A 10,941-nucleotide genomic window follows, 5' to 3' on the forward strand; every position below is an offset into this window, starting at 1 on the left:
GTGCTATACTGCACCCTGGTTGAATTGTCCCTTCCTTGTAACTCTTCTGTGGGGGATATTCAATTGTCTACAGATGGGCTTTGGGTCTCCACTCCAAACCCCCTCATTCACATCGCTATAATTGTTTGTTTTGGATCTTTTAATACCTAATACCTGATCCTGTCGACACCTCATGATCCCACAGGCTGGTGTGCTTCTTCCATGTGGGCTTTGTTGCTTCCCTGCTAGATGACCAGTTGTTTAATTTCAAGCCTTTAAGACCCCAGATGCCTTATCTTTTGATAGCCGGGCACCATCCGCTCTCTTCACCACACTTGGTTATGCACCCGTTTGTCTTCAGCAATCGTGTCTGGAAGGTGAGTATCAAAGAGTGCCAGGTTGTTAGAACAAAGTGTTCTTGGGTTTCGGGAGTAGAGGCCCAAAGTCCATCTGCTATCTTGATACTTAACATACAAGTATATTGACCTCTATCCCTTTCATTTTAAATTAACATATTTACATATACACTTGCCTATCGCTGTACTTCTTTTTTTTTAGACTGGAAAACACAAGCTTTTCTTTCTTGGTATATTTCAATTTGTTCTTTGTCAGTGGTGTGATGTTGCTGTTTTGTTGTACATTGTTGCTTCGCCTTGCTAGGTCTTGTCCTTGTGCATGCTGTTGTCTCCGCAAGTCTGTCTGGATAGAACAGGCTGGATGAACAATCATGTTCTAAAGATTCATCTTAGAGAATTCAGTAATTTTCCAAAGGCATCTTACAGTATGAGATTCAGTTTCTGGGTTTCAGCAACAGGGCAGTTCTAACCTGTCCTACAGGGTCACTATGGGCTGGCATCAACTTGATGGCAGTGAGTGAGAGTTACTGCTAGGTGTCATGGAGTTGGTTCCGATCCATCGTGACCCTATCGGGAGCGCACGCGTCCACAGCCAGATTTCGCTGGCGCTCTCCGGGGTTTCCTTTTTGAAACCGGTTGCCGCGAGCCGAGTCTGTCGCGCTATACTTCTATAAATAGATTTTGTCTCCTAGTTCTTTCCTCTATTTCCTTTCACCTTCCTCCTGTCCCACTAGCATGCTCACCCTCCACTCGGCAGTCATTCCTCTCGGATACATTGCACTTGATCAAACCCCACCAGGCCTCCTCACCATCATCTTCAGATCTCTTGTTGTTCCCACATCCCTGAGTTTGTTGGCTCCCTGCTCCCCCTCCCCGTCCTGTCCTCTCCTGTCCCCCCCTACAGTCAGTCTTCACTTCTCATCCCTCAAACTGCTTGCTGAGGGGCAGAGCCACATCGCAACCATGCTTGCTCCCAGCTCTGCATACACAGATACACACTCACAGTGCATGTCTAGTAAAAGCCTAATTTCAGTGTCCCAAGGAGCCCTGGTGGCGTAGTAATCAACTCACCGGGATTTGATTTGCAAGGTCAGTAGTTCAAAACTACCAACGGCTCCACGGGAGAAAGGTGTGACTTTCTCCTCCCATAAAGGGACCATCTCGGAAACCCACAGGGGCAGCTTTACCCTGTCCTAGGGGTCACTGTGTGCCAGCATCGACTTGATGGCACTGACCATCAAAGGGATATTCAACGTGCCGTGGGCTGTCCAGAAGAATGGACAAATCTGCCTTGGAAGAAGTGTAACCAGCAGGTTCCTTAGACGTGATTGTGGCAAGAGTTCATCTCACGTACTTTTTTTAAAACAGTTTTATGGGCACACAATTTACAGAGCATACACCCCAATTGTTCAGTCATATCAAGGAGAACTGTACAATCATTGCCGTGTCAATTTCAGAACACCCCCTCCCCCCGGTTAAATGGCCTTTAAAATGAGCTGTGCAGTCACAGTCAGTTCTCCAGCTCCCTCCCCGCCCCCGTTCCCCACCCCTGACATACCACGTGTTTTAGGCATGTTATCAGGAGCGCCCAGCAAGAGGGAAGGGTCCGTGAAAAAGAGGAAGACCCCTCCCCCCAATGAGATGGATTGACGACGGTGGTGACAACGGGCTCCCACATAGCCAAGAATGGGCCCAAATGTGGCAACAACGATGAGGTGGGTGTAGAGTTGGCATCTACCAACAATGACGATCCCAAAGAAAGAGGCACCAAGAATGGAGTTGGAGGACCCTGAGGTGGCGGATGGGTCCAACTCAATCTCTGGGTTTAGTGTGAAGGAGGTTAGAGAGTCAGAACTCGTGACCCTCTGAGTGCTCTGGCCTGCAGCCCTCCCACTGGCCCAGCTGACTTGTCTATACTCTTCTCTTAGATGGACCAGGGGCACAGGAACCTCAAACCAATAGCTTTATTTTATGGGCCATACTCCCTCTACAGCTGCCCTGGCTTGGGGACATCGAGGGTTAAGACCACTGCCTGGGGACCTTCTGTGTGGCGTCAGGCCAGGCCCTTGCCAACAGGCCCAAGGAGAAAGCTGTGTCCTTAACTGCTGTGCTCCTGTCAGCCGTAGGCCATGTTTGCAACACATCAGGTTCAGACTCATCCAACCAGTGACGAAAGTACCCAGGTTACTTTTTAACTTTCTGGATGACCTGCAGATGGGTTCTTTGGCTCCTCTGTTTTTTGTTTTTTTTTTTCTTCTTTTAAAAATCATTTTATCAGGGGCTTATACAACTTTTTAATTTTTACTGCAATGTACAACTTATCACAATCCATACATCCATCAATTGTGTCAAGCACTTTTGTACATTTGTCACCATCATCATTCTCAAAACATTTTCTTAGTACCTGAGCCCTTGGTATCAGCTAATTTTCCCCTCCCTCCCTCATGGACTCTTGATAATTTATAAATTATTATTATTTTTTCATGTCTTGCACTGTCCAATGTCTCCTTTTACCCTCTTATTGTTGTCCATTCCTGTATGATGTCATTGTGATTGGTGCCACCTTTCTCCCCACCACCTTCTCCTTCCCCTCCTGGTGTGGCCACTCTGAATATTGGTCCTGAGGGGTTTATCTGCCTTGGGTTCTCTGTGTTTCCAGCTTTTATCTGTACCAGTGTACATGCTTTGGTCTAACCAGATGTGTAAGGTAGAATTGGGGTCATGATAGTGGGTGTGAAGAATCACTGATGAACCACAGGAAAGCTGTATGTTTCATCAGTGCTATACTGCACCCTGACTGGCCTGTCTTCTCCCCAAGACCCTTCTATAAGGGGATGTCCAATTGCCTACAGATTGGCTTTGGGCCTCTACTCCGCACTCACCCCACCCCCATTCACATTGACATGATTTTTTGTTCTGGGTCTTTGATGCCTGATACCTGATCCCTTCAACACCTTGTGATCACACAGGCTGGTGTGCTTCTTCCATGTGGGATTTGTTGCTTCTCAGCTAGATGGCCGCTTGTTTACCTTCAAGCCTTTAAGATCCCCAGGCGCTATATCTTTTGATAGCCGGGCTCCATCAGCTTTCTTCACCACATTTGCTTATGTACCCATTTGTCTTCAGTGATCCTGTTGGGAAGGTGAGCATCTCAGAACACCAGATGATTAGAGCACCGGTCATGCCACCATTTCCACTCTCTCTTTCTGCGTTGGGCTTGCCCATCACAGAACCACTGCTCCTCCGTCTCCTGGGTCATCTTTTGAGTTGCTCTCATCCATTTGATCTCATCGAGACAGATTTTACAAGAGCACGATGCTCACGGTGGGCATTCTTGACCAGTTCAGCTAAACAGATATTTGGTTTTAAGGCTTCATGGGATCGTTCTTGGCTTAAGGTTTAAAGATGATCTCAGACCAGTTGTTTTAGGGGTTCATTCAACCTTCATGGATGCAGGAAGTCTAGATTCCAGGAGAGTCTGACGGTTGGTGCTTCATCTGCCCTCTTTCAGGAAATATTGTTGCCTTCAACATTGAAGGTGTAAAAACATGTTTATAGTTCTTTGGGAAGGAGGGGAATTGACCACTCTCCATTGCCCCCCTACTGCTTTCCCCCCACTCCGCCTCGTTGGGTCCTCTTGTTCCCCTTGTTCTGCTCCTCGTAGCCTCCCTGCCCCTCCCCTGCCTGTTGCTGCTCCCCGCCCAGCCGTGCTGCTCTCTTGCTTTCTGAAGTCAGGGTTTGATGACCTCGTTGCTCTTTAGCCTCACTGGTCTAGCTAGTCTTCCCATGACTGCTGCCCCAGACCCAACAATCCTAAGCTTGTAATGTAATATCTTCCCCTTTGTTTCTGTCAATATCTCTCTTTCCTTTTATTTTTCACAACTAAGTTCCTCCGAAATCATGAACAGGTAAAAGTAACAAATTTTTCATGCCTTAGTAGTGTTTTTTTTTAAGGTTTGAAAAATTTGAAAAGAAAAAAGAAATATTGGCAGAAAGAAAAATAATTACAGTATAAGGGGTGGGGGGAACCCAATTACAGTATAAGAGGGAAATATTGTCGAACTGCTGTATGTAACCTGATGCTGTCAGTTAGGAAATTGACCGTCAGCCAAAAGATCAGCAGTTCAAACCCAGCAGTCCCTATGCAGGAGAAGGGTGAGGCTGTCTGTGCCCGTAAAGATAGATAATGTAAGAAACCCGAGGGACCATTCTGCTCCGTCCTGTAGAGTGTCGCCATGAGCCGTACCCACCACCGTGGCAGTGGGCGGATCGGTGTAGCCAGCGCTGTCATTTCCTGTCTCTTGTAACAGCTGACGGACGAAGAATGTAGGCACACGCAGCCGTGTGGTAACATTGGAAGCACTTCACAGGACGAAGAGAGGTTTGGGAGTCGTTTTTTAACAAAAGATTTTTTACACTCATCTGGAAAACCTCACAAGGGAGGGATGAACCGAGGAGAGAGATTTCTTTAAAGTGGTGCTAAGGGAGGCTTGGGAACGCCCCCCGGAGGACAAGGTTAGGAACAGGAGGGGGCTTCAAAAAGTTCATGGGAAAAACCCATTTTCTTTTCATTTCAGTTTTCCACAAACTCTGTGGAATCAATTGGGCAACGGGGACTTCTTAAACCTCTACCCAGTTACATATCGGGAACTTTGTGGAGGGCAGACTTCTTGGTTGTGTGAAAACGTGGCAGGTGCTTCGGGGATATAGGGTCCAGCTCTTCTCAATGTAACGGAAGGTATAAGAGTAAGTCAAAAAGTGCTACTGTGTTTATTTTCAACATGCACTGATTTATTCTACAAGGAATGTGCTTAAACCTGTCTCCGAGAGCAGTGGACAGCTGTAGACACGTTCTTTCAGGAGTAGACCCCATTGGGGGGTGCTTTGGGAAAAAAATACCCTTTTGTGCTGTGGAAAAAATATTTTGATATCAGGGAAACTATACAAATGGAAACAACTCGAGGACATCTTTCCAAATGGTCCAAGATTTGAAACAAGTGCAGGGGAATGCTGGCCCACACAAAACAACAGTTATTAAGGTGAATCAAGCTCTGGGAGGGGGGTTGGGAAGACCTCAGAGACAAGCAACAGGAGGAAGCTTATCAACCTCGACCAATGAGAAACGGTCACAGAAGTCCAGAAACTGGTGGAAGAAGATAGAATTGCCGCTGATGTGATAGCTACTCCAGTTGGGATCTCCTATGGCTTGCCTTTTTTTATCTTAAGCCAACACCTTGTCCTGAGTAAGCTTTTGGCTGGATGCAATACCTGGTCAGTTGACTTTCCTCTGGACCCAACCTGAATTTGTTCTGGGTTTAAATATTTCTCGCTTATTCCATGACAGAAATTTCCTCTCTAGCTTGTTTTAATACTGCTGATGGTCTTTTTTATTCTTGATTTTTACATTATTAGCATTTCCTTCTTGCTTTTTTATTGTTCTCTGAGGCTTCCCAGTTTATGAAGCACAGGAGGGGGTACACAGAGACAATAGCTAATGCACAAGCGCACATCGGGGATGGAGGAAGAGTGAGGGGAATGGCAAGCCAATAATGAAGGTGGGGGGGTCCTGAGGAGTGGTGGTGCAATTGGGGAATCAAAGGAAGACAGACAGCAGGGACAGGGGCGCCCCTTTCCCGTTGCCAGGATTAAGAAGGCGCATGCATTCTCTAATGGGTTTATGTAGCCTTGGGCTTACAAACCTCCATCAGTCCTACACATACAGAATGGGCGGGGGGGCTTAACCCTTGGACGTCCCCGAGCTCACTGGGGGGACAACTCATGGCCAGTATTTATTTGGAGGCAGGCGTCAGAAGGTAGTCAACTGCCCTTTGAGCGGGGCGGACAATAGAACTTGTCTTCTCTCAGAGATAGGCAGCCTCCGGCCCGGCTGAAGAGAGCAGCCATATGCTTGTAAGAGACATGTTTAATGTAGCGCTATCAGGGTGTGGGGGGAGGGGGGAGACTTGTGGGGATGGTTTTTGGTCTGGAGAATGTGTGTACTGGGATTCATCTCTATCTATCTCCCAACTATGCAGGCCTTCCAGACCCAGTGATGTTTATGCGCACAGAGAATTTGGCCGCAGCCATTCTCTCCCAGGTCCCCAGTTTCCTATGGGAGGCGGGAGGGAGCACTTGACGGATTGTGGTGATGCATATGCAACTCTTCCAGAGCAACTTAACTATGGAAGTGCACGAGATGTGAATTTTATATCAATAAAACCATTTAAAAAACCAATTAAACATCTTTTAAGCCAAATCAACCCTAACGAAGACAACTTTGTGATGGTCACTCTGGTCATGTCTTGTGTTCACAAGCATGATGGAGAGCAAGAACCGTGCAAACCAGTCGCTTCTGAAAGGATCTACTGGGCCAGTGAAATTCAAGGAGGAGAGCTCAGCTCCACAAGTGAGGGCTTTTTATTGTTCCAGAGTGGCAATCTTGACAGGTTTTATCAAAGGACACAGAACAATGAGGAAGTTTTAGAAAAATGAAAACTGCTCAGTCTTTGAGGGCTGCCCCAGGAGAACTGACCTCACCCACCCTACAGCCCCAGCCTCGCCTCTTCTGACTCCATTTTGTTCCTAAAATTCAAATAACACTTTAAATGTACATGAGTTGAGTCCCTTGAGGGTGCCCAAATTGCCACCTGGTACAGTGGACATCAAAGCCAGCGCACCTCTTCAGGGAAGAGTCAAGACAAGTGGCAAACACCACCTGCAAATGCGTGCAGGCCTGGGCGAAGGACATGACAACACACAGTAGTCTCGCGCTTTCTTCTACTCTTGTAAAGAGTTGGGGGTCTCAGAAACCCATAGGGCAGCCCTTCCCCGTCATACAGGGTCACCGTGAGTGGGCAGGGACTCGATGGCAGAGTCAGTAGGAAAGCTGTCAACATTTTTCATTCAGTGTGATGTTCTTTTTGTGGTTTTTCATACCTTTCTCTTTTTAGCTCAAAGAAGTTTTATTTCTAATTTGTTGAATTAAAAAAAAAACCCCACCATGAAACGATATTGGATTTTATCAAATGCACGCTCTCCATCTATTGAAATGATGGGATGATTTTTGTTCTTCCCCATGCCTCACTAGTCCTCCTTACAATAAAAAATCTTAACATTATAAGCAACAACAACAGCAAAAACACACACATGCATAAAAGGTTCTGAAATGTTGGATGCAGAAATTCCTGAGAGCCCAGGGGTTAAGGACCAGTACAGTGGTGGGTTCCCTGCGTCTGTCTTTTGCTTCCCATTGATCATGGATGTGGTGGCCAAGAAGAAACCAGAAACCCAGAATTGCCAACAGGCACAGACTTTAAGATGTCCGGTAAGAGCTTCCTCCTCCTACCCAAAGGATGGCTAGAAGGATGGCTTACAAAACAAAAACTTGTTTGTTTTTGTTATCATGCCCTCCCCATTCCAGCTCAACTCCAAAGAGGAACCTGCCCCACACTCACTTCACAGTATCAGCAGCACTGAGTGGAGCTGGGCCTCTGGTCAGACTGCACAGCACCAAGATGGGCGGAGCTAGATCTCTGCCTCCCCCACTGGGGTGGCATCAGAAGAGATGGACAAAGAACTGAAATGCCACCCTCACCCAGCAGCAGAGAGGCAGGCTTCGGTTGACACTTTAATTCTAATGAGAGTCAGTGGGACCCAACTGGATGCAAGACAATGCTAATTACCACTCCACCCAGCTTCCACTCCAGTGTTGGGGAGGCCAAAGAGGAGTGTACCCTTCCACCTGCGCCTCACACGACTGCCTGCAAATTATAGACATATTCTCAGGATCTCACAACGTAATGGCCCAAATTAACAGAATACAAAATTAATTTCTTAGAACAAGAACCAGAAACATTTCCACTTGAGTGAGAAAAAAAGAATAAACAGAGGCCAATAGCAAGATGACATGAACATCAAAACTATCTGAGAAGAATTTTGAAGACGAGATCTGAAAGGTGCTCCTTCATGAACAGAGAGGTCTACAGGGCCAGCCCCAATCAGAGCCAAACTCACACCCCATCCCTCTTCCTCCCCTAGAAGTATGCCCTACAGAGGACAACACTAACCCTACAGGTTGGGGAGAGGGGCCAGCCTGCCACACCCCTACAGAAGCAAACCAAGAAGAAAAAAGAGAGAGTGAGGGAGTAGACCCCATACTGGCACACCAAGTCCTGAGGATGACGTCCCTGCATGGAGCTGTTAAGGCACAGAGAGGGCTGTAGGGCCGACAACAGCGGAGGCATGCTGTCTCCTCTCTGGAGCACACGGAGACAGAGGACCATACTGGGGACACACAGTGGGGAGTGTGTCCGGTCTGACCACCCCCACAGCAGGGCGAACCAAGAAGGGAACATAACAGACCAGCAACGGAACAAAGTAAAGCCACAAAACATTGAGGGCTTGAGCAGAGGCCCAAAGTCCATCTGCTTCCTGAATGCATTGCCATGTAAATATATGTACATAGGCCAATACCTCTATTTCCAGGAATTTATATGTTGACATGAGTGCACACCCATGTCTATATCTCTATCCATAGCTTTGCTTCCTAGATCTCTCCTCTGTTTCTTTTGCTACCCACCTGTGCCTCCCAGATTTGGGAAATTATAGACAGTGGTTGTGAATGTGAAGTGACAACTGAGAGGTCTCTATATGACTCACATGTCAGAGGGTGGGCATTGATGTAGGGTGGTACAAGTTAGGAAGGAAGGGTATACAAGTAAGAAACACTTCATCTATTGTCGGCAGGACACCTGGCCAATTCAGCTGAGACCTCCACCATCACCCTCAACCTTATCATTAGCCAGCAAACAATTTTAAAACTCTCAGGAACTTCTCAACAGCCGAAGACTCCGGGAAGGAATAGAAACCATTCTGAAAGAACTCAGCTAACAGCAACCTGATACTAATCTGATTCCCTTCTAGCCACTCTACGTTCTCAATGGACTCCTGTACATTTCCCACAGACTGTTTTAAACTGTTAGCATGAGTGGTAGTGGGCGATACATGCCTCGGACTTTCTGTTGGCCAGTTCAGGTGACCATTACCATTTCCATTACCGATACCTCTCGCTGCACTTGGATGAATGGCATGTTGAGCTGATGTCTTTTGAAGAAGTCGTGAGTTTTCTCTTTCTGCCTCTGGGATGGCTCGTTTTAAGCCTGGTAGGATGGCAAGATTGACCAATCCCCACATGAGGTATGTTAATCTAGGTTCACGAGAGAAACAAATTCAGGACACTCATATATATGTGAGAGAGAGCTTTATATAAAAGAGCAATTGTATATTGAGAAAACATCCCAGCCCAGTCCAGATCAAGTCCATAAGTCCAATACCAATCTATAAATTCCTCTTCAGACTCACGCAACATGTGCAATGATGCAGAATGCAGGAAGATCACAGACCAGTGGGTGGAAAATCTTGTGGATCCAGTGGCAGTGGAAGCATCTCAGCACTGGCAGGGGTCACCACGTGGCTCCTCCAGCTCCAGTGTTCTAGCCTAGCTCCATGTGTTTTGTCAGCAGAAAGATGAAGCAGAGAGTCTGTGTATCTTGTTTCCAGTGAGCTATTTATCTCCTTCCTGTCTCCAAATGAGGTCATGAAGCTGGGACCTGACTGACAGGCTAGACTCCATCCACCCCTTCGCCAGTTGTCACCAGATTATGTAACTACAAGAGGGTTCCTAACACCTTACTGGGCCTGGTCTCACCCCACCAAGGTGCCACGGACCTTATTTACATGATTAGCAAGTTATTAAATCTCTTTGGTGAGCCCCATGCTCCTTATCTGCATTGTCCCACTCCATTACTTAGTGGGGTTACAAGGACTGGCTAAACCCATCCAGTTGATTCTGACTCACAGGGACCCTACGCAGGGTTTTCAAGTCTGCAGATATTTAGTTTTTCCTCCTGTGGAGTGACTGCCGCTTTGAACTGCCATCTGTGGTTAGAAGCCTGACACCTACTGGCAGCAGCGTCCTCAACTTGTGGGCCCCTACCCCTTTGGGGGTCGAATGACCCTTTCACGGGGGCTGCCCGTTTCATACCAGTAGCAAATTACAGTTATGAGGTAGCAATGAAAATAATGTTATGGTTGGGGGGGGTCACCACAACATGAACTGTATTAAAGGGTCGTGGCATTAGGAAGGTTGAGAACCACTGGACTAGGGCTAAATGGGTTGTTTATTCAGTAACTCACGGCAAAGCAGGGCCATGACCTAGGAATCGGGCATCCCCTGGGCTCATTGTCCAATTAAGTAGCGTCTCATGCTTGTTTTGTCTTACAGCTCAGTGTCCTTCATCTTTCCCCCCAGAACTCTGGTGCATGCTCAACAAGATCGTGACCTTCACCATGGTAAGAGTCACCGCTTCCTCCGTTCACACGACTTGTGTCCACTCATGCGCTTCACCAGTGTCCTCTGAGAGATCGATCCAGAGAGCCTGAGGTCTCCGTTGCTCTGTGGCTTTGCACAGATCTCCTATCTATCTGTACTCTCTCGGGACCTGGGGAGTGAACAGGTATCCATCCTCGTAGCCGAGTTTTGTTCCGCCTGTTTCAAAAGGTACATTTTTTAGCTTGCTTTAGCACCCTTTCCTCTCCTTATGCCTGA

The sequence above is a fragment of the Echinops telfairi genome, unplaced genomic scaffold (assembly GCF_000313985.2).
Source record: "Echinops telfairi isolate 266 unplaced genomic scaffold, ASM31398v2 ScPeMD7_4225;HRSCAF=4972, whole genome shotgun sequence".
In the NCBI taxonomy this organism is placed as follows: Eukaryota; Metazoa; Chordata; class Mammalia; order Afrosoricida; family Tenrecidae; genus Echinops; species Echinops telfairi.